The 23,266-nt window shown below is 47.5% G+C and overlaps 1 protein-coding gene and 1 pseudogene across 4 annotated transcripts in view; one reads left to right on the top strand and one right to left on the bottom strand.

Annotated features, from left to right (window-relative positions):
- LOC120485860 (neprilysin-like) overlaps positions 1–23,266 on the bottom strand; it is a 289,808-nt gene that overhangs the window by 39,002 nt on the left and 227,540 nt on the right. The window lies entirely within an intron of this gene.
- Positions 14,857–16,703, top strand: LOC148977341 (uncharacterized; annotated as a pseudogene). The gene is made up of 2 exons (XR_016169879.1): positions 14,857–15,524; positions 15,792–16,703. The product of XR_016169879.1 is annotated as an uncharacterized LOC148977341 (transcript).

Raw genomic sequence — 23,266 nt, 5'->3', positions numbered from 1 at the left:
GAACAGTAATATGAGAAGTTTTCTTCACTCTCCAGTGCAATTAATAACTAATGGCAAAATATTTTTACATTAACATAAGTTTATCAGTTTTTACTTTCACAAGACAAAGCAATTTATCATTACTCAAGATTTAACAGTTGAAATGACTAAACCAGCCAATTTGGATTATAGGCCTACTGCGGCAACAAATTATTTCACAGTCTACAAAGATAATTTAAATCTCATTTTCCAGTAATGAAGGTGTTGCTGCTACTGGTCCCTGATGTGGGTTTGGAAGAGCTGAACCCAGGGATGCCCTTCACAACAGGGCAATTCACATTCAACCCAAGGGTCAGCTCTTTTGCCAGGGTTAGGAGCATCACTTTTTTCTTTTTCTCAACCTTTTTCCTGGTTGCTTTTATAAATAGACAATCATTTAATCAGAAAATCATTTATTTAACAGTGCTTTTTTAAAATAGACTAATAGGCCTATATAACACAGTCTCATCCCAAGAAGTCATATAACTGACCTCTTGGGACGTCTTTTGACCATACATCAACATCCGCCGTTTTAGGGTACCCTTTAACGTCAGTTACATGACGATCCTGGGACGTCATACAACTGATGCTTTACCTTTAACATCAGTTAGGTGACAGGGTAGGTTTAGGTCTGGGGTAGGGTTAGGGTCCGATAATGTCATCTAACCGACGTTAAAGGGTACCCTAAAACGGCAGATGTTGACGTTTGGTCTGGATGAGACTGCTCTGGCCTATAAGGTCTAGTAAAATTACCATTAGGTAGAATATTTCTGTTCTTCACTTTCACCATGTCCATTATAGTGTGGTGACTCTGACATTAAAATGAACAAATTAATTATGAAATTATGAAAGTAAAAATAAAATAATAAATTATTAAAACATTTAACATGGCCACCACAAATGCATTTAAAGGTGCAATGTGTAAAAAAATTTAGTATCTATTAACTAAAATGCAATATGAAATCCATAACTATGTTTTCAGTGGTGTATAAAGAATTTACTTAATAAACCATAATGTTTTTATTACCTTAGAATGAGACATTTATATCACCATAACCGCAGGAATCCCCTTTTATGAAGGTCGCCATATTGTGACGTCATCTTTCTACTGTAGCCGAACGCGAACAAACAGCGCTACAGAACGCGTTTCGTCTCTACCTTGAAAGAGAAGCAACAGAAAGCTAAAAGCTAGCCCTAAACTCTGTGAGTAGTGACTTTTCCCTTGTCAGTGGTGTAAAATATGTAGTTGGGATTGTTTCATGTAACTTAATTCTCCCTCGCTGTGTTATAGACCCCTTCACGGTTGACGTCACAGAAAAAAATGCGGTGCGCAGTGCGCATGTCGGGGTCAGAAAAGTTAATTCCATCGTGGTGTAACCATAGTTTAAACCAGCTACCGGAGAATTTCTCGTCAACATGCCTACTTGTTGCGTCGATAAATACTAACTTGCGATAAATACTAACGATAAATACTAATATGCCTACTATGATTTTTGTTTTATGTATTTTTACATCGGCTATGTACACTGTGCATGCTTGTTCTAACCGTGTGTTGTGTCTTAATGAGTTTTTTTATGTTTTTTTTTTTTTTTTTACATCACGCACTGACACGATTTCCACACATCTCAGCGATAATTGGTGAAATGACAGACACACGTTTAGTTTAGCAATAATGACCCTGGAGGAAAGGTGACGGATGCTGGGTAAGTGATTAGTAGCCTAGTCGTGACAGTTTTCTAGGGAAATATAAACATCAAGTCAATCAGTCTACAGTGCATCCGTCTCCAATAAGATAAATAATTAACGTTACCCTGCCATGCAGGTGCAATTTGCAGTATGGATGTAGCCTTCCCGCTTGTTGATCACGACCCAGGCTTTGTACATAGAGGTATTTTTCCCCTGGCGCTGGCTCGGTAAAACCTCCGCTTTTAACACACAAAAGTCATTGCTTATATCGCTATATAAAACCGTCTGAACATGCCCACAAACACCGTGACATCAAGTGGACTTTTAAAGCTGAAATAATGAGTGGATTAAGCTTGGAATAACGAGAGAAATAACATGGATAGAACTTTCTTGTCGGTGGATTAATGCATCAGTCAGTCAGTAACGAGACGACGGCTACTAAAATTAGGTAAGACAAAAAGTTTTATTTTTCACAACTTGTGTGAAATAATATGTGACAATCGGGTCCAGTCGGGTTTGTGTCTTCCTGCCGGGTTCGGGTCCAGTTTTCAAATAATAGACGGGTCCAGGTCGGGTCCGGGCAGTAGCCTACGTTTATGTCATTTTCTCGGGTCTGCACTCTGCACGGGTCCGGGTCCAACTTTTGAAATGAACGACGGGTCCGGGTCGGTTCGGTGTAGCACATTACGGGTCTCTTTCGGGTCGGGCATAAGTTTTTGGACCCGTGAAGACCTCAAAAACAGTGCATAACTTGACACAATATCATGCCGGTCTATTAGCCGCGCCATTTTTCTGCCCCCATGGTAAATGGTAAATGGACTGCATTTATATAGCGCTTTCATAGACCTAATGGCCACCAAAGCGCTTTACATATTGCCTCACATCCACACACCGACGGCGGTGTCAGCCATGCAAGGCGCCATCCAGCTCGTCGGGAGCAGCTGGGGTTAGATGTCTTGCTCATGGACACCTCGACACTCGGTCAGGTGGAACCACCAACCTTTCGGTTTGTAGACAATCTACATGAACCACTGAGCCACTGCCGCCCCTTATACATTAAAACCCTTGATCCTCACCTGACTATGGCTTTGTAAACTGTATACATGATGTGGTTTATAATGGACTGTGGTTCAGAAACAATGACAATGTTACACACTCTTGGCTTACTCTGGCTATTTTCTGCTGTCTCAGTCGACGAGATGTTTGTCCCGTTTTAGCAACCGTAACTTCTTTGTAAGGGAGGGGTGAGCAGTGGGCTGAGCCCTTAATGCAAACCTGGTGCAAACTTGCAACCGAACCACTAGATGTCGCTAAAAATCCTACACTGCACGTTTAATTTGTCTTCTACATTTGCCAGCACTCTCTCCTGGCTTTTGCACACTTTGAGGTGTTCCCTGGCATTTTAATTAAAGACTGAAATTCTGCATAACCTTCCATTAAAAGCGCTTGCTCTGCTTGGGAGAAAAACTGGGCATGTTCTAAGGCCCTGCTGAACAGCCAATAGCCAGTCCCTCCAGAAAAACGCGATTATGCAATCGCTGAATTCAATGCAAAATCAATGCATTTTTTCAAATACGCCGCACTTTCTCCAGATAAATTGCCGATTTCTGTGCAAAATATGCGGGGTTTGCATGATTTCATAATCCTCGCATTTTCGTTGAAAAAGTCACATATATCTTAACAGAAAGTTGAAAAATGTTGTGTTTGCTTTACGCAAGAGCAGCCATTTCCCCCTGTTTCCATGGGAACGTTATGAAGTGACGCAATTACGCGACGGGATAGCTCACAGCTGAAGTTATTGCAGAGGCCAGACAGACTCACGGAGGCGATTGACATCTCACAAATCGAACTCGTATAACTGTCTGTCACACGTTCTACCGTCAAATCGTTACTTAAACAACATAAGATAAAAGAATTAGCATCAAACAGAAATTACCCGCACACGTGGGGTGTTTTAGGCGCACATATAACACTGCAGACAATTCAACAGGGAGCGCGCAGCTCTTAAAGGATTAGTTCACTTTTGAAAAACCTTTTGCTGAAAATTTACTCACCCCCATGTCATCCAAGATGTCCATGTCTTTCTTTCCTCAGTCGAAAAGAAATTAAGGTTTTTGATGAAAACATTCCAGGATTTTTCTCCTTATAATGGACTTCCATGGGAACCAGGTCCAACCGAGGTCCAAACGACAGTTATAACAGTTTCAGATGCAGCTTCAAATGTCTTTAAATGACACCAGACGATGAATAAGGGTCTTATCATGCGAAACGATCGGTTATTTCAAAGCTTATTCCAAAAATGTAACTTTTCTAAGGACAAATGCTAGCCTTTCTCCATTCTGTGAGGCGCGTTTGCAACGTCACGTAATACGTAATTACGTTCAAAAGGTCACGGGCGACCATATTGCCTCGACACAGACCGCTCTCGGTTTTCCTCGAGGCCAGGCATCAGTACACGGTTCTCCCTTTCGGGTTAGCTCTGTCCCCTCGCGTCTTCACGAAGATCGTCGAGGCAGCCCTTGTTCCCCTTCGCGAACACGGGGTTCGCACCCTGATTTATCTCTGAACTATTTCAGAGGCTCCTGGGGCATATGGCATCCGTGGCTGCGGCTACGCCGCTCGGTTTTCTTCAAATGAGACCGCTTCAGCTGTGGCTTCGCGATCGAGTCTCGAGGTGGGCATGGCATCGCGGCTCGCTCCGAGTTCCAGTGACTCCAGCGTGCCGCCGAACCTTCTTCCCGTGGTCGAACCTCAGCTTTTTACGGACCGGCGTCCCTATTCAGCGAGTTTCCAGGCATCTCGTTGTCTCCACGGATGCGTCTACCACGGGTTGGGGTGCCATGTGCAATGGGCATGCAGCCGCGGGTTCCTGGACAGGACCCCAGCACCTCAGGCACATCAATTGCCTCGAGCTGCTGGCAGTACGTCTCGCCCTGCACCGATTCCGAGCGTTGCTCAGGGGCCAGCATGTGCTTGTCCGTTCAGACAACACCACGGCAGTAGCATACATCAACCACCAGGGGGGTCTACGCTCACGCCGGTTGTCGCAGCTCGCCCGCCACCTCTTGTTATGGAGTCAGAAGCACCTGAGGTCCCTTCGTGCAATATACATTCCAGGAGTCCGGAACCTGGCAGCCGACGAACTGTCACGGGTCCGTCCTATCTCCGGCGAATGGCGACTCCATCCCCAGTCGGTCCAGCTGATTTGGGACCAGTTCGGGGAGGCACAGATAGGTCTGTTCGCCTCCCGGGACTCATCCCACTGCGCCCAGTTTTATTCCCTGACCGACGGTACGCTCGGCTCAGATGCGCTGGCGCACAGCTGGCCGCGGGGCCCACGGAAGTATGCGTTTCCCCCAGCGAGCCTCCTTGCACGGGTGCTGTGCAAGATCAAGGAGGACGAGGAGCAGGTCTTGCTGGTAGCCCCCTATTGACCCACCAAGACGTGGTTCTCCGAACTCTTGCTCCTCGCGACAGCACCTCCTTGGCCTATTCCTCTGAGACAAGATCTACTCACTCAGAGACGGGGCACTCCGTGGCACCCTCGTCCTGATCCTGGAGACTACACGTGTGGCTCCGGGATGGGACGGGGCAGGTTTGAGTTCGTTGCCACCTATGGTGGCGGCAACCATCACTTCCGCTAGAGCGTCGTCCACGAGACACCTGTACGCGTTGAAGTGGAACCTCTTCGTCAGCTGGTGCTCTTCTCGCTGAGAAGACCCCCGGAGATGTTCGATCGGAGTCGTGCTTCCTTCCTGCAAGAAGGGTTGGAGCGTAGGCTGTCGCCCTCCACCGTTTGGGTTTATGTCGCGGCCATTGCCGCGTCTCATGGTGCAGTGAAAGGTAAGTCTATGGGAAGCATGACCTGGTCATCAGGTTCCTGAGGGGAGCGAGGGGGCTAAATCCGCCTCCCTCCCCTCCTGCCCTCTGGGGACCTCTCAGTAGATCTGGGTGCTCTGCAGAGGCCTCCCCTGGAGCCTTTGCAGTCGGTAGAGTTTTTGCCCTGTCCTATGTAGACAGCACTCCTGATTGCATTGGTCTCCATCAGGAGAGTAAGGGACCTGCACGCACTCTCTGTTGACGAAGTGTGCCTGGAGTTCGGGCCGGCTTACTCTCACGTATTCCTGAGACCCCGGCCTGGATATATGCCCAAGGTTCCTACCACTCCCCTCCGGGACCTGGTGGTGAACCTGCAAGCGCTGCCCCTGGAGGAGGCAGACCCAGCCTTGGCACTGCTCTGTCCGGTACGTGCTCTCCGCACCTATGTCGACAGAACGCGGTGTTTCAGGACTTCAGACCAGCTCTTTGTCATGGGGGGAGCCAGAAGGGAAGGGCTCTCTCAAAGCAACGGCTGTCCCACTGGATAGTGGACGCCATTGCTTTGTCTTACCAGCAGCAAGGCCGTCCGTGCCCCCTTGGTGTGACGGCCCATTCCACTCGGAGTGTGGCCTCCTCTTGGGCTCTAGCGCACGGCGCCTCGCTAACAGACATCTGCAGAGCTGCAGGCTGGGCAACACCCAACACCTTCGCCAGATTCTATAATCTGCGAATTGAGCCGGTGTCCTCTCACGTACTCGTTTCCGCCAGTACTGGACCAGCTTAGGTGTCTTCGCTTGCTCGCCATTCCACTCCCCGGACTGGATAAGTGCGATATCTCCTCAGTTCTTCCATTGAAGTCTTGAGTCCTCCAGCACCGACGATGCGGGCACCACTGCTGTTGCTCTGGATGCTGGCTAGGTGCCTCCATGTGCACGGTTCCCCATGGTAACCGTCTCATGTGTATTTTCCACTGTAAGCCTCTCTCATGTGTCTTCCCTTGGCAAGCCATCTGCCACCCCTGGAGTTGAATTTTAGTAGCCACCTGCAGTTGGTGCTCCAGTGTTCCCATATGCGTTCCTATGTGGCCATATGCGTATTTGTAAGTCCTCCCTTTGGTAGGCGGCTGGTAGCATGTCCCTTCTGGGATATGTTTCCCAGTGTACCTTGGTAATCCTGTGTTAAAGTGGGATCCCAAAAAAAAGAAAAAAAAAAGAGGAGGGGTCCAGACTTTCGCAGGGCACTGGTAGACAGCTTGAAGATGGCGTGATGGCACAGACCCCCAATCTCCTTCACTTCTGACGTAACTCAAAGTGACTACGAAAGGGAACGTCTCGGTTACGGATGTAACCCTCGTTCCCTGAGTAGGGAACGGAGACGTTACGTCTCCCTGCCACTTCTGCTGTATCGCTGGGTAGACGCCGAGTTCAGTCTTGGCTCCTCAGCGAAGACATACTGCGGTTGCGTTCACTTCCTCCTTTTATGCTCACGGAGTAGGGCGGAGTACGCTATGCAAATTTCCGCAGCCCCAAGGCATTGCATGCCATTGGCTCGTTTTTAAATACTCGAAGAGGATTGGCTTTCTATGCGAAACCCCCCAATCTCCGTCACTTCTGACGTAACGTCTCCGTTCCCTACTCAGGGAACGAGGGTTACATCCGTAACCGAGACGTTTGGGTGTATTAAGAAAATAGTCACTCTTGATGAAAAAGTGAAGCTAATAGTTCAGAGATGGATGAACAGTTTGTTTCAGTCATCATTTTTGTTGTCCTGATCAAGTTTTGGAAGCACTTAGCGTCAGTGAACTGTTTGATTTTCACCCATTACACACAGTCAGGTCATTTGACTGTGATAATGACCATTACTATATTCCACTATGGTATCGCCGTTTTTAAGTGTTTCGTGCACTATAAATGATGGGGGGAGGGGTCTTTTCTTTTTACGATTTTTTTTCTTTTCTTTAAATACACTTATGAGAATTAGAAAGGGTGAGACCAATTCTGCATAGCGCCACCTATAGAATCTTCAGTACAAGTAAAGGTTTTCACTGTGGATACTTGCTGACAACAAGCAACTCAACCTTTGTAATAACATGTCTTTTAATGCAACTGAACTTGAGTTTTTGCAAATTATTTTATTATATATATTTTTAAGAATTAATTTAATGGAATGTTTAGTTCATGCATTCTCCTTTTCACAGGATGTACGAGAAATCCTCATAAAATCTGGAGGATCAACATTAATAACATCCTTAGAGCGAGATAGGCATCTAAGCCTCAAGGAGCAACGTCAGATGGTGCGGTTATTGTTTTCTCTTTTGATGGAAAGTTTTGGGGAAACGTGAGTACAAGTATAAAATCACTTGACCTGACCAATACATTTAAATACATAAACTAGCCTATTTAAATGATTGTTTATTTGTAAAGCCCATCAGCTGAGATAAAAAAGGAGATGGCTTTGGCACTAACTGCCCTGTTTCTTGCCTGAAGAACAACGACGGACATGGATATGTAAGTTGTGCTGATTCTGATTAGAAGATAATCAAGAGCTGATAAATATCAGTCCCCAATTTTTTCATAAGAGTGATTTACTTAAATTTCTTTGCTGCAGGAGTCATGGTATACACCTGGGCCCGTATTCATAAAGAATCTTAATGCAAAAAGTAGCTCCCAGTGACAAAATTCTAAGAAAATTCTTAGAAATGTGAGCGTTTACTCTTAAAATTAAAGAAAAAATCACAGTAAAGAAAAATAATTCAGAAAGAATCTTAACCCTTTTGAAAAATTGTTAGGAGTACGGATGAGGACTTTTAAGAGGCTTAAGAGTTTCTTTAGCAGAGGAGTAAATGGCAGAAAAGACTATGGAGAGGGAGAAGAAATGTGTTGCAATAGATGACAGTGAGTTAATAGACGATATATATATATATATGTATATATATATATATATATATATATATATATATATATATATATATAAACGAGATCGTGCAAGGATCATGTTTGTGACTGATCTTATTAGAGACACGCTAATCTCCGACACATCGCAATATCGCCAGAAATGAAAGTAGCCTAATCACTACATTAAGATATTTGGCAAATGGGAAAATGCAATAAAGCAGCAGTGATTTGGGTCTGTCACAACCTTCTGTAAGTGATCACACAAACAGTTACAGCACTTTCAGAACCTCTTATTATTCCACCTTGCAGGCTCAAAAAAACTGCATTTATGAATATAGCATGCTTCCCTGATGCACACAAGCAGGGGAATGAACCGTTAATAATTTGCGCTATAAGCTCCCACGTCTGCTTCTTGCTCTGTGCCGTGACACCCGGCCCAAATTTTTTCTTTAAATGATAGTGTTCATTCACTAACTTGGGCTAACAGCAAACACTGTTCTTCTGTCCAGTTGGGCTTTCTCATCTTTCTCGTTTTTTATTCCATGTTTGCTATAAAACCAACATCCAAACCACCACTTAAATAGACAGCAATCGGTGTAATTGGAAAGAGTGGAACTTTTTTTTTTTTATCATTCTAAGCCAATCAAATACCTTAGGATATTAACAGCATGGTAAATAGAATTTATATATACATAATGTATATAATGTGTGCGTGTATATGTGTGAGTAAACTCTATACTTAAAGGTGCCATCTAACATAATAAATCAAACCCTACTCCTTATTCCATAACAGATGGGGGCAGTATACCTCCAGAAAATGCCTTGTGCTCCTACCATCGCGCATGTTATTCAAATCATTTGACATGATAGTAAAAGGTTGGAAGACCGCAGTTTCACGTGGAGCATTTGGAGATTTTTAGAGATCAGAGACTCAATGTGTCATGATTCTGCCATCACATCGCTTATTTTTCCTAGTCTTGTGGCAGGATCATGGCAGAACCATGTTTTCTGTGTAAGCACATGGCCATTTGTTTGGGCTGTGTGCTTGCGTTGTCTTGTCTCATAACCCCGCCCCCTTGTTATCCTTGTTTAGTCATTATTGCCCTGTTAGTGTCAGCTGTTTCCCTCATTAGTTTCTCCCTATTTAATCCTCTTGTGTTTGCTGTCCTGTGTCGGTACATTGTCTTCCTTACCTTGTCAAACCTCGTGTGAGTCTAGCTGTAAGTTCTCTGTTGATCATATTGTAAGAAGTGTGTATCTAGTCTTGTCTGTGAGTTTATTATCGGAGTCTTAGTTTAGTGTTTGCTACCTGTTCTTGTTTTGCCCCGTCGTGGGTTTTGTTTTCTGTTTTCGTCATTAATAAAACCTTATTTTGAGTTACTTGCTGTCTGCAATTGGGTTCATCCTTCCAACTCATGACAGAATGTACCGACCAAAATCGAACCCAGCAGACGTGCAGTCCTTGTCCGCTTGCCTTCAGCCTTCTGACCCGGAACTGTGGTGGCGCTCAGCTATTGCCGACAGTGCCAATGGCAAGCTTCCTTTCCCTCCCCAGGGTGAGTTGACCCTAAAGAGGTACGCCCAGGTCATTGAGGAGAGAAGGTTTCTCTTACCAGAGTCCCTGGTCAACCGCTACCTCGTCGCTGGTCTCAAGGTCCTCCCTCCCCTTGCTGAACGAGAGAGTTTGGTCCGCCGTCCATTTCGCAGCATGGTGGACTACCTGTCTCGTAAGGAACAGCTAGGTCCCACTGGATCTTCACCTCCTGCCACTCTTCCAATCATCCCCGAGGGTCACGTGTTAGCTGTCGTGACACTTGAGGACCAAGCTTCTTCCACCCTGACTCCCAACCCACCACCCGTGTTCGTCAGCCCCCGTGGAAAGCGTGGAAGACGTTTGTCGTGGGAGTCCGCGTCGGAGTCATCCTCCACGGAGTCCCCCTTGCCTGCGGTGGTCTTCCCAGCGCCTGCTTCGTCTCCCTCTTTGCCCCCCTTACCATTCTCTGGCCTGGCTATGGACTCAGCTCCACGACCCAGAAGGAAGAGGAGGAGGAAGAAGGGAGCCTCTTGTCCTCCAGCAGGCGCCGTCCCAGAGCCCGCTCCAGCAGGCGCCGTCCCAGAGCCCGCTCCAGCAGGCGCCGTCCCAGAGCCCGCTCCAGCAGGCGCCGTCCCAGAGCCCGCTCCAGCAGGCGCCGTCCCAGAGCCCGCTCCAGCAGGCGCCGTCCCAGAGCCCGCTCCAGCAGGCGCCGTCCCAGAGCCCGCTCCAGCAGGCGCCGTCCCAGAGCCCGCTCCAGCAGGCGCCGTCCCAGAGCCCGCTCCAGCAGGCGCCGTCCCAGAGCCCGCTCCAGCAGGCGCCGTCCCAGAGCCCGCTCCAGCAGGCGCCGTCCCAGAGCCCGCTCCAGCAGGCGCCGTCCCAGAGCCCGCTCCAGCAGGCGCCGTCCCAGAGCCCGCTCCAGCAGGCGCCGTCCCAGAGCCCGCTCCAGCAGGCGCCGTCCCAGAGCCCGCTCCAGCAGGCGCCGTCCCAGAGCCCGCTCCAGCAGGCGCCGTCCCAGAGCCCGCTCCAGCAGGCGCCGTCCCAGAGTCTACAGTTGTGAGTGCTGCAGAGAGGGAGGCGGTCGATTCTGCTGCTGAGGCTGTTATTCGCTCTATTTCAGCTAATCAGGAGATACCGATTGTTATTGCTGCAAGAGCCCTGTCCAAATACCTGTCTCGTCTTGCCCAGATCTTGGAAGTCCCTGTCTTGTCCCCAGACCCTGTGCCAAGAGCTGTAGAGAGCACTGCTCCCAAGCCAGAAGCAGAGAGGGCAATTACCAAGTCTACTGCAGAGAACGATGTGTCTGAGTCTGCTATGGAGAGCGCTGGTTCTGAAACAGAATCCGAGAGCCCAGCATTGCCTTTCAACACTCCCCGGTCACCTGCAACATCCCCAGTCATGTGTCCTGATGTGTCCCCTGCTGTTCCCCCGGTCTGGTTTCCTGTTTCTTCACCCTCTGTGCCCCTGTGCGTTTCCCCGGTCACCCCTGTCACCACATCACCCCGGACTGTCTCCCCTAAGACTGTGCCTCATGTGTCCACATCCAAGTCTGCCCGGATTCCTCGCCCTCAGCCCTCGTCCCGTAAGCCCAAGACCCCTAGTCCACCCATCCACCCTGGACCTCCTCCTATGAACTCCTTTGTTCCCCCGCCCCCCCTCCCGTGTTTGTTATTTTTATTGTGTCACCCGAACCCGGTTATAGTTTTTTCATGTTTGCCAATGTTGATGTTTGCTATGTTCTGTTGGTTTTTGTCTATGTCTCGTTCTGTCTTGTCTTGTGCTTAGTGTCCATTTGAGGAGCGTCTGGTAGCCGCTCCTTAAGGTGGGGGTTCTGTCATGATTCTGCCATCACATCGCTTATTTTTCCTAGTCTTGTGGCAGGATCATGGCAGAACCATGTTTTCTGTGTAAGCACATGGCCATTTGTTTGGGCTGTGTGCTTGCGTTGTCTTGTCTCATAACCCCGCCCCCTTGTTATCCTTGTTTAGTCATTATTGCCCTGTTAGTGTCAGCTGTTTCCCTCATTAGTTTCTCCCTATTTAATCCTCTTGTGTTTGCTGTCCTGTGTCGGTACATTGTCTTCCTTACCTTGTCAAACCTCGTGTGAGTCTAGCTGTAAGTTCTCTGTTGATCATATTGTAAGAAGTGTGTATCTAGTCTTGTCTGTGAGTTTATTATCGGAGTCTTAGTTTAGTGTTTGCTACCTGTTCTTGTTTTGCCCCGTCGTGGGTTTTGTTTTCTGTTTTCGTCATTAATAAAACCTTATTTTGAGTTACTTGCTGTCTGCAATTGGGTTCATCCTTCCAACTCATGACACAATGAACAACATCTCAACACTAAATGATGAAGACCGCCTCATAGACGCCTGTCTCAAAAACAAGCTGGTGCATTTCAACGATATGGGAAAATAAAAGCTTGGGCAATTATTTGAAGTTTATGGTATTCGTTTTGTCCATATTACACTTTTATTGTTAGTGAATTAATTTGACAGACAGCATTCGCTGATGTTGATCAAGCTAGCGCCGTGAATTCACCGTGAGACACACGCAATTGACACTTAGCAAACAGGTTAGTTAAGCTCTCAGATTCTGTTATTTTTATTACGCAATTCGAAGAATAAATACCGTTTTGGCGCTTGTAAATGTTAGATGACAGATCCCTAGCGCACGTGAACCGATCATCTCTATTAGCTAATGGTAAAAGAACACGAACACTGTTGAAAGATACAGTATGCTACAACTTACCAAAATGTATTCCTCATGCATAATTTGTCGACCAATCATTTTTGAACAATTCCCTGAACTTAAATGTAGTAATGGGCTGTATTTCCACATGACTGACATCAGGTTCAAGTACACACACAAGCCGGCACGAGCGCGATTCACTTGTGTATTGCAGTTTGGCTGGTGCTAACGTTGCCCGTCCGCATACCGCCTCCCATGGCCGGAACTGGTATTACGACACCTGCCGGGCCGGGGCTAGTAATTTAGCATGCTAAATCAGGTTAATATCTCGGCAGCACTATAACTTGTCAGTTTTTTAATGACATCATCAACCTTATTTCTTCTCATTCTTTTGATGCGTGTAGCTCATTTTTCCGGTATTGTTACCTCAATTATTACATATGGCACCTTTAAAATTGCCTTTTTTTCCCCTTCTTGGACAACCAACCAATCATAGTCTTCAAAAGATTGTGTCATACATAGCAACGGGGTCAGCCCCGCCTCCTCACTAAGATGAAAGTTTTTATCTTTTCCTTACTCAGAGTTGCTCTCAGATCGGTCCAGAATCGCTCTTAAGCTAAGACTCCTACGTAAAAGTTTTTAAGCTAAATTAAGTTTTCTGAGAGGATTCTTAGAATCTAAATGCAAAAAGTAGCTCCTAGTGACAAAATTCTAAGAAAATTCTTAGAAATGTGGCCGTTTACTCTTAAAATTAAAGAAAAAATCCTAGTAAAGAAAAAAGTAATTCAGTAAGAATCTTAACCCTTAAAAAAGAGGTCTTAAGGTCAAAATTGTTAGGAGTATGGATGAGGACTTTTAAGAGGCTTAAGAGTTTCTTTAGCAGTGAAGAAAATGGCAGAGAGACGGAGAGGGAGAAGAAATGTGTTGTAATAGATGACAGTGAGTTAATAAGACGCTATAGACGAGATCGTGCAAGGATCATGTTTGTGACTGATCTTATAAGAGACACGCTAATATCTCCGACACAGCGCAATGCCATAAAGGCAGAAATGAAAGTAATCACTACATTAAGATATTTGGAAAATGGGAAAATGCAATAAAGCAGCAGTGAATTGGGTCTGTCACAACCTTCTGTAAGCAGTGATCACACAAACAATTACAACACTTTCAGAACCTCTTATTGTGTCGCAGTTCATTTAGTTTCCACTGGACATTCCCACATTGCAGGCTCAAAAATAACTGCAGTTATGACTATAGCAGGCTTCCCTGATGCGCACAAGCAGGGGTGAACCGTTAATAATAACTATAAGCTCCCACGTCTGCTTCTTGCTCCCGGCCCAAATTTTTTCTTTAATGATGGTCTAGTGTTCATCCACTAACTGGACTAACAGTAAACACTGTTCTTCTGTCCAGTTGGGCTTTCTCGTCTTTCTCGTTTTTATTCCATGTTTGCTATTTTAAAACCAACATTCAAACCACCACTTAAAACCAATCAAGCCAATCAAATACCTTAGGAAATTAACAGCATGGTAAAAAAAAAGGATTTATATATACATAATGTATAAAATGTGTGTGTGTGTGTGTGTGTGTGTGTGTGTGTCTGTGTATGTGTGAGTAAACTCTATACTTAAAATTGCTATTTTTTTCCTTCTTGGACAACCAACCAATCACAGACTTCAAAAGAGTGTGTCATACATAGCAACGGGGTCAGCCCCGCCTACTCACTAAGATGACATTTTTTATCTTTTCCTTACTCAGAGTTGATCTCAGATCTGTCCCGAATCGCTCTTAAGCTAAGACTCCTACGTAAAAGTTTTTCAGCTAAATTAAGAGTTTTCTGAGAGGATTCTTTGAATCTTTATGAATACGGGCCCTGGTCGTTATCACCACCCTGCAACAGGTTACCTGGAAGAAAGACTACGTAATGTGAGGAAACGTCTTAGAGCCCCACACAGTCAGAGACAGCACAGCCATCCACAGCCATCACAGAATTCCTCTTCCCGACCAAGTTTTCCACTGCCAGGTTAGAACTAGGAATGTGTCATGATTGTCCGAAACAAGTGCATTTTTGAAGAGGCAAGTGAGTGAGATTATCACTTGCAACTGGACAAGTATCCAGTACAGGGCTCAACAATAAGGACTGCTCGACGGTGCTGAGGACAGTTGATTGTTCAAGTGTTACTATTTCATATAAATCCAAAGTGTCATGCTTAAAGACCTGGGGCCGGTTTCACAAAGATAGACTTTAACTATGGCTTAGATATAGTAGATAGTCAGACTTCAGATAGACATCTAAATTAGACGTTGCACAAAGCACTTAAGACTCTGACTATCTTAAGTAGGACTACATTGCAATGCATTCTGGGTAAAATAAGACACTTTTCAAAACAAAAAACATGGCGGATCGAGTAAGTGCATTCAACCGTTCAGTGCAGTTTACACCAGCAGAAAATATGTGTTTGTTGGAGGAGTATAACAGTTACAAGGACATTTTACTGGGAAAATTTTACGGAGAATGTAGCAATAAAAAGAAGTGTTTAATTTGGAAAAAGATTGCGACGACAGTAAACAGCGTTAATCCAACCGTTGAGCGGAGCGTCAAAGACGTACAAAAAAGGTACAAAAACATGGTACAAGATGCCAAAAAAGAAATATTCAGGAGAAAGAACCCAAAAACGGGAGGAGGACCCCAAGAGAAACTTAAGGACACCACAGAAATGGTAATGACTATATATGACGGACAGTCGCCTATGTTCTGGGGGATAAGTGGAGGACGGGAAAGTGGAGTGTGCGGCGTCAACAGCGACGTTACCGGCGGAGTTCCCTCAGCCACTGACAGCAGCACCCCGCCTTGTCAAGAGGAAGAGCCAGACAATCAAGAGGAGAATACAGGTAACTGCGGGTGATTGTTTTAAAGAAATCAGTTCGGTTTTTACTTTTGCTTCATTGCAGTCGAGTTGATGCTAATAAAGTCGATGTAAAGTTGATGTAAGTTATGCTAATGTGAACCGGTAAGCTTGCTAGCCAGAAAATAAACGTTAAACGTACTGCTTCAGCCTATATTACAAGGAAGCTATGTTCTTGGTCTGAAATTTATTTAATGTAGGAATCTGATTCGTGAAGTAAGTAAGGTAATGTTATGTCTGTACTTATTTTTAGTGACCCTGTCTTTGACTTGGGAATGAAGTGAGGCAGTGGAGGAGGAGCCGGGTGAGAGACGGGAGGGGACGCGAGATGAAGAGTCCGAGTCAGCGTCAGGATCAGCATCAGCTACAGCTGCTGCTCCCTTGGTTTGCACATCAGTGTCGAGAGGAACAACTATGTCAATGGTGCTAGACAAACAATACAGAAATCTTGAACTGGAAGAGAGGAAATTGCTGCTCGAGATTAAAGTTTTACAGCTTCAGAGAGATAAATTAAAATCAGACTTGCAAAAACAGTCAATGGAGTTGTGAATATCTTAAATACTTCCAATAAGACAATGAGGTATTTTAGGCTAATTATTTTCTGTGTTTTTAAAGCTGTTTTAAAAGTTAATATGTTGAGTAGACCTACTTCTAATCTGCCTTATTAGTTTTACACAGGTTAAGAGTTTGAATGAGTTTAAGAGTAGATATGTTGTACTTTTAATAACTTTGAGGATTTTGATATGAATGAAAAGAGACACAAACGCTGTATAATTTATTGTACTAATTTATTGAATGAACAGTATGTCATTTTTTGTGAGAAAAATGGTTAAGAGTTTGAAATGTGGATATGTTGTACTTTTAATAACTTTGAGGATTTTGATATGAATGTAAAGAGACACAAACGCTGTATAATTTATTGCACTAATTTATTGAATGAACAGTATGTCATTTTTTTGTGAGAAAAATGGTTAAGAGTTTGAACGGTAGATATGTGTCACAGTCCTCCGTCTGCACCAGTCTGTCTCGTCATCTGCACTACACTTCCCCGGATCCTTTTGTTTCTACTCCCGGACTCACTCCCCAATCAGCCACCTGTTCCTCGTCCTGTCATCATCATTTTCACCTGTTTGCACCTCGTTTAGTTTGATTCCTCTGTGTATTTAGTTCCATCTTATTCAGTCCGTCTTTGTCGGTCGATGTTTGATGTTATTTGGTGAAAACCCTGTCTTCCTGCCTGTATGTTTAAAATAAATTTGTATCTTTGTGTTAATCTGGATTCCTCCCACTACTTCTGCCTGCACTCCTGCACCCCTGCACCTCACCCCGTGACAGATCGACCGACCGCAAAGCAACATGGACGCCATGATTTTCCAGGGGATTCTCCACCCGATTCGGCGACCCCGTTTGATGCTCGTCCCCCGAAAGCCGGCGCTCACCGTCAGCCCTGCCGAGCCTGCGCTCACCGTCAGCCCTGCCGAGCCTGCGCGCACCGTCAGCCCTGCCGAGCCCGAGCTTCCTCCACTGGTTCCGTCAAGCTCTCCCGAGCACGAACTCTCCTCTCCGCTGGTTCCGTCCAGCCTTCCCGAGCACCAACTCTCCGCCCCGCTGGTTCCGTCCAGCTCTCCCGAGCACGAGCTCTCCGCCCCGCTGGTTCCGTCCAGCACTCCCAAGTATGAACTCTCCCCTCCGCTGGTTCCGTCCAGCCTTCCAGAGCACGAACTCTCCGCCCCGCTGGTTCCGTCCAGCCCTCCCAAGTATGAACTCGAACTTTTCGCCCCGCTGGTTCCGTCCAGCCCTCCCGAACCTGAGCTTCCCTCACCGCTGGTAGCGACCAGCCCCGTCCAGCCAGCGCCGGTGACCGTCCAGCCAGCACCGGTGACCGTCCAGCCAGCACCGGTGACCGTCCAGCCAGAGCCCGAGACCGTCCAGCCAGAGCCCGAGACCGTCCAGCCAGAGCCCGAGACCATGGTCCCTCCCAGCCTCCCTCTCCCACCTCCTCCTAACCATCACATTTGGACTGTTCATCCACCACTGCTGGTCATCCCCTCTGCTCACTCAAGCCCCTCCAGTAAGGCTGAGTTCAGGTCTACACTTCTGTCCTCAGAGCCCACACCTTCATCTCACCCTGTCAGCCCTCCGCCTTCACCTAGACCCGCCACTCCCTCATCGCCTCCGCAGTCCGTCTGCCCGGAAGCTCCGCTGGGCTCGAGCGCCACGCCAGGTCGGCCCTCGTTGCTTGACGCCCAGTACCAGCCACGGACTTCCGGGATTCGGGCTGCACCCTCACCCTGCACCCCTTCGGCATCACTGGACTCCTCCCTTCCTCTGGTCTCCCCGTCGGCCTCCCTCGCCTCATCGTCACTCCGGTCACCCGTCCCCGCGTCGCCTCTTCGGTCCCGTGGCTCTACGGCGCGGCTTCAGCGTGCCAGGACTTCGTTGGCGCCATGGTTCTTCGGCCTTTCAGTTCCGCCGTGGCCGCCTAAAGGGTCTTCACCGCCGTGGCCGCCTAAAGGGTCCTCACCGCCGTGGCTGCCTGAAGGGTCCTCACCGCCGTGGCCGCCTGAAGGGTCCTCGCCGCCGTGGCCGCCTGAAGGGTCCTCGCCGCCGTGGCCGCCTGAAGGGTCCTCGCCGCCGTGGCCACCTGAAGGGTCTTCGCCGCCGTGGCCGCCTGAAGGGTCCTCGCCGCCGTGGCCGCCTAAAGGGACCTCACCGCTGTGGCCGCCTAAAGGGACCTCACCGCCATGGCCGCCCGAAGGGACCTCACCACCAGCCTTCCAGAGCACGAACTCTCCGCCCCGCTGGTTCCGTCCAGCCCTCCCGAACCTGAGCTTCCCTCACCGCTGGTTGCGACCAGCCCCGTCCAGCCAGCGCCGGTGACCGTCCAGCCAGCACCGGTGACCGTCCAGCCAGCACCGGTGACCGTCCAGCCAGAGCCCGAGACCGTCCAGCCAGAGCCCGAGACCGTCCAGCCAGAGCCCGAGACCGTCCAGCCAGAGCCCGAGACCATGGTCCCTCCCAGCCTCCCTCTCCCACCTCCTCCTAACCATCACATTTGGACTGTTCATCCACCACTGCTGGTCATCCCCTCTGCTCACTCAAGCCCCTCCAGTAAGGCCGAGTTCAGGTCTACACTTCTGTCCTCAGAGCCCACACCTTCATCTCACCCTGTCAGCCCTCCGCCTTCACCTAGACCCGCCACTCCCTCATCGCCTCCGCAGTCCGTCTGCCCGGAAGCTCCGCTGGGCTCGAGCGCCACGCCAGGTCGGCCCTCGTTGCTCGACGCCCAGTACCAGCCACGGACTTCCGGGATTCGGGCTGCACCCTCACCCTGCACCCCTTCGGCATCCCTGGACTCCTCCCTTCCTCTGGTCTCCCCGTCGGCCTCCCTCGCCTCATCGTCACTCCGGTCACCCGTCCCCGCGTCGCCTCTTCGGTCCCGTGGCTCTACGGCGCGGCTTCAGCGTGCCAGGACTTGCGCCATGGTTCTTCGGCCTTTCAGTTCCGCCGTGGCCGCCTAAAGGGTCTTCACCGCCGTGGCCGCCTAAAGGGTCTTCACCGCCGTGGCCGCCTGAAGGGTCCTCGCCGCCGTGGCCGCCTGAAGGGTCCTCGCCGCCGTGGCCGCCTGAAGGGTCCTCGCCGCCGTGGCCGCCTGAAGGGTCTTTGCCGCCGTGGCCGCCTGAAGGGTCCTCGCCGCCGTGGCCGCCTAAAGGGACCTCACCGCCGTGGCCGCCTTAAGGGACCTCACCATCCTCACCATCCTGCTCCGCCATGGGGGGCTTTCTGCTCCAGACCACGTCCTCCACAGCCTCCAGGGCGCCCACCCCCCCTCCCCGTTGATGTTACGGCGTGAGGTCACGCCTACCGGGTGGGGGGAGTGATGTCACAGTCCTCCGTCTGCACCAGTCTGTCTCGTCATCTGCACTACACTTCCCCGGATCCTTTTGTTTCTACTCCCGGACTCACTCCCCAATCAGCCACCTGTTCCTCGTCCTGTCATCATCATTTTCACCTGTTTGCACCTCGTTTAGTTTGATTCCTCTGTGTATTTAGTTCCATCTTATTCAGTCTGTCTTTGTCGGTCGACGTTTGATGTTATTTGGTGAAAACCCTGTCTTCCTGCCTGTATGTTTAAAATAAATTTGTATCTTTGTGTTAATCTGGATTCCTCCCGCTACTTCTGCCTGCACCCCTGCACCTCACCCCGTGACAATATGTTGTACTTTTAATAACTTTGAGGATTTTGATATGAATGTAAAGAGACACAAACGCTGTATAATTTATTGTACTAATTTATTGAATGAACAGTATATCACTTTAGAAAACTTCAAAAAATAAATATATATATATATATATATATATATATTTATTAAGTTGGTTGCTACTCATTTAAGCCTAATAGGTAAAGACAGACTGTTGTGGCCCACTTTGATGTGATTTTTGTTGTTGTTTCATACATTGAAAATCCTGTCAACATACATCTGACGCACATATCGACCGGTTCCATTCTGCTCCTCTAAATCTTCTCTGTCCTCCAGTTCATTAGGGCCCGAGCACTAACAGTGCGAGGACCCTATTGAAACTGTTAGGATTTTTAGGGCCCGAGCACTAACAGTGCGAGGACCCTATTGAAACTGTTAGGATTATTAGGGCCCGAGCACTAACAGTGCGAGGACCCTATTGAAACTGTTAGGATTATTTTTTTTTTTTTTTATTAGGGCCCGAGCACTAACAGTGCGAGGACCCTATTGAAACTGTTAGGATTATTATTTTTATTTTTTTATTTTTTATTTTTTCTGCAAAGTAAGTGCCATTTTCGGGCCCGCAACATGCTCAAAAACTCACCAAATTTGGCACGCATGTCAGGACTGGTGAAAAATTTCGTATTTTGTGGGTTTCGCGGATGGGCGGGGCAAAATGGCACGATAGCGCCACCTAGAAAATTGGAAAAAATTAGCCCCTCGTCCACGTTCAACCTACATGCACGAAATTTGGTGGGGACGTGTATCATATCAAGACGCACAAAAAAGCCTCAAGAACCCATACCCTAAACTCGACAGGATGTCCGCCATTTTGAATTTGGCGGCCATTTTTGGACGATTTACAGACTCCGTACTTTAACGAACTCCTTCTAGGGATTTAGTCGGATGGACTTAAAATTTCTGCTGTGCCTTCTAAAGGCATTGACGATGTAAAGTTGTGCTATCTGCGCGTTTTCGTCGATGGGCGTGTCCGTGGCGTCGATGATTCGCCATGAAACAGGAAGTTGTAATAACTTGGCTGTAAATGCCCAGACCTGCACGAAATTTTACACATTTGACTAGAGTCCCGCCCTGAAAAAATCTACATGCCGACATTCACCCTAAGTCATAGCGCCACCTGCTGGCAACAGGAAGTGACCTTTAACGTAGCAGCCCCCGCCATATGTTTGACCGACATGTACGAAATTTCTGTGGTACATCTACCATGACCAGACGTACAAAAAAGCCTCAAGAACCCATACTCTAAACTCGACAGGAAGTCCGCCATTTTGAATTTGGCGACCGATTTGGGACGATTTACACACTCCGTACTTTAACGAACTCCTCCTAGGGAATTAGTCGGATCAACTTCAAATTTCTGCTGTACCTTCTAAAGGCATTGACAATGTAAAGTTGTGCTATCTGCGTGTTTTCGTCGATGGGCGTGTCCGTGGCGTCAATGATTCGCCATGAAACAGGAAGTTGTTATAACTTGGCTGTAAATGCCCAGATCTGCACGAAATTTTACACATTTGACAAGAGTCCCACCCTGAACAAATCTACATGCCGACATTCACCCACAGTCATAGCGCCACCTAGTGGCAACAGGAAGTGACCTTAAACGAAGAAGCCCCCGCCGCTTGTTTGACCGACATGTACGAAACTTCTGTGGTACATCTACTATGACCAGACGCACAAAACAGCCTCTTGGAGCGATGCCCTAAACTTGACAGGAAGTCCACCATTTTGAATTTGGAGGCCATTTTTGGACGATTTACACACTCCGTACTTTAACGAACTCCTCCTAGGGATTTAGTCGGACCGACTTCACATTTCTGCTGTGCCTTCTAAAGGCATTGACGATGTAAAGTTGTGCTATCTGCGCATTTTCGTCGATGGGCGTGTCCGAAGCGTTGATGATTCGCCATGAAACAGGAAGTTGTAGTAACTTGGCTGTAAATGCCCAGATCTGCACGAAATTTTACGTATTTGACAAGAGTCCCGCCCTGAACAAATCTACATGCCGACATTAACCCACAGTCATAGTGCCACCTGCTGGCAACAGGAAGTGGCCTTTAACAAAGCAGCCCCCGCCGCATGTTTGACCGACATGTAAGAAATTTCTGTGGTACATCTACCATGGACAGACGCACAGAAAAGTCTCTTGGAGCGATGCCTTAAACTCAACAGGAAGTCGGCCATTTCTAATTTTACTGCCATTTTTGGATGATTTACTCATTACGTACTTTAACTAACTCCTCCTAGGGCTTTAGTCGGATCGACTTCACATTTCTGCTGTGCCTTCTAAAGGCATTGACGATGTAAAGTTGTGCTATCTGCGGGTTTTCGTCGATGGGCGTGTCCGTGGCGTCGATGATTCGCCTTGAAACAGGAAGTTGTAGTAACTTGGCTGTAAAAGCCCAGATATGCATGAAATTTTACACCTTTGACAAGAGTCCCACCCTGAACAAATCTACATTCCGACATTCACCCACAGTCATAGTGCCACCTGCTGGCAACAGGAAGTGACCTTTAACGAAGCAGCGTAGTAAATACACAGCCGCACTGGCTGAGCTGCAGAAAATGCAACGCGGCCGCCTCAGACCCCGACGTGCTACAGGTGCGAGGGCCCGCCCATCGCTTCTTGCAGCTTTAATTAGGGCCCAAGCCCTGAAAGGGCGAAGGCCCTATTGTTTTCCTTAGGATTATTATTATTATTATTATTATTATTATTATTTATACGACTATTCAGGCACTTTTGGGGCCCTTAACATGCTCAAAAACTCTTGAAACTTAGCACACGGGTCAGAACCCGCGGCCATCAGGGCCGGGCTGAAGATGGTACCCGGGCGTGGCAGGGGGACTAGACAGCGCCCCCTGGAACGGGGTCCGAAAACTTGGTCTATAACTCAAACACGCTTGTATGTAATAATATGAAACTCGGTACACATGTTGATCTCATCGTTCATATATACCTCATACTATTACTTTTTACCCCAGCCCAACAGGAAGTCGGTTATTTAGGGTTGTTCATAAAACACTCGCAATGGAATTTGAAGTACTACTCCTAGAGAATTCAAACACACGGCACGAAACTCGGTCAGCATGAAGTCAAGGCATTGACGATGAAAGTTTGCGAGGGGATTTTTGATATCTCGAACGGTTTGGCCATGGCGAGGAAACGAAATTATGGCGAGAAACGTGAAACAGGAAGTGTGTTATAACTTCAGCATACATTAACTGATCTTGATGAAACTTCAGCAGTGTGTTCACTGTAAGAGGCTGATTACATGGATGTGACTATTGTGAGTCAAAGTTATAGCGCCACCAACTGGTAGCAGGAAGTGTGTCACTTTCAAAATGCTTTGAACTCACCCTTTTATTTTTACCCGATGTGCTTCAAACTTAATCTGTATAATGTAAATACATAGCAGATGAAGACCTGTGAATGGATTCTTGATATCTTTGATACTGTTGCCGTGGCAAC

Source organism: Pimephales promelas, chromosome 10 (assembly GCF_988280905.1).
Source record: "Pimephales promelas chromosome 10, fPimPro1.hap1.1, whole genome shotgun sequence".
Taxonomy (NCBI): domain Eukaryota; kingdom Metazoa; phylum Chordata; class Actinopteri; order Cypriniformes; family Leuciscidae; genus Pimephales; species Pimephales promelas.
Note: the sequence above shows the minus strand (reverse complement) of the source record. Positions and strands in the feature narration are given on the sequence as shown.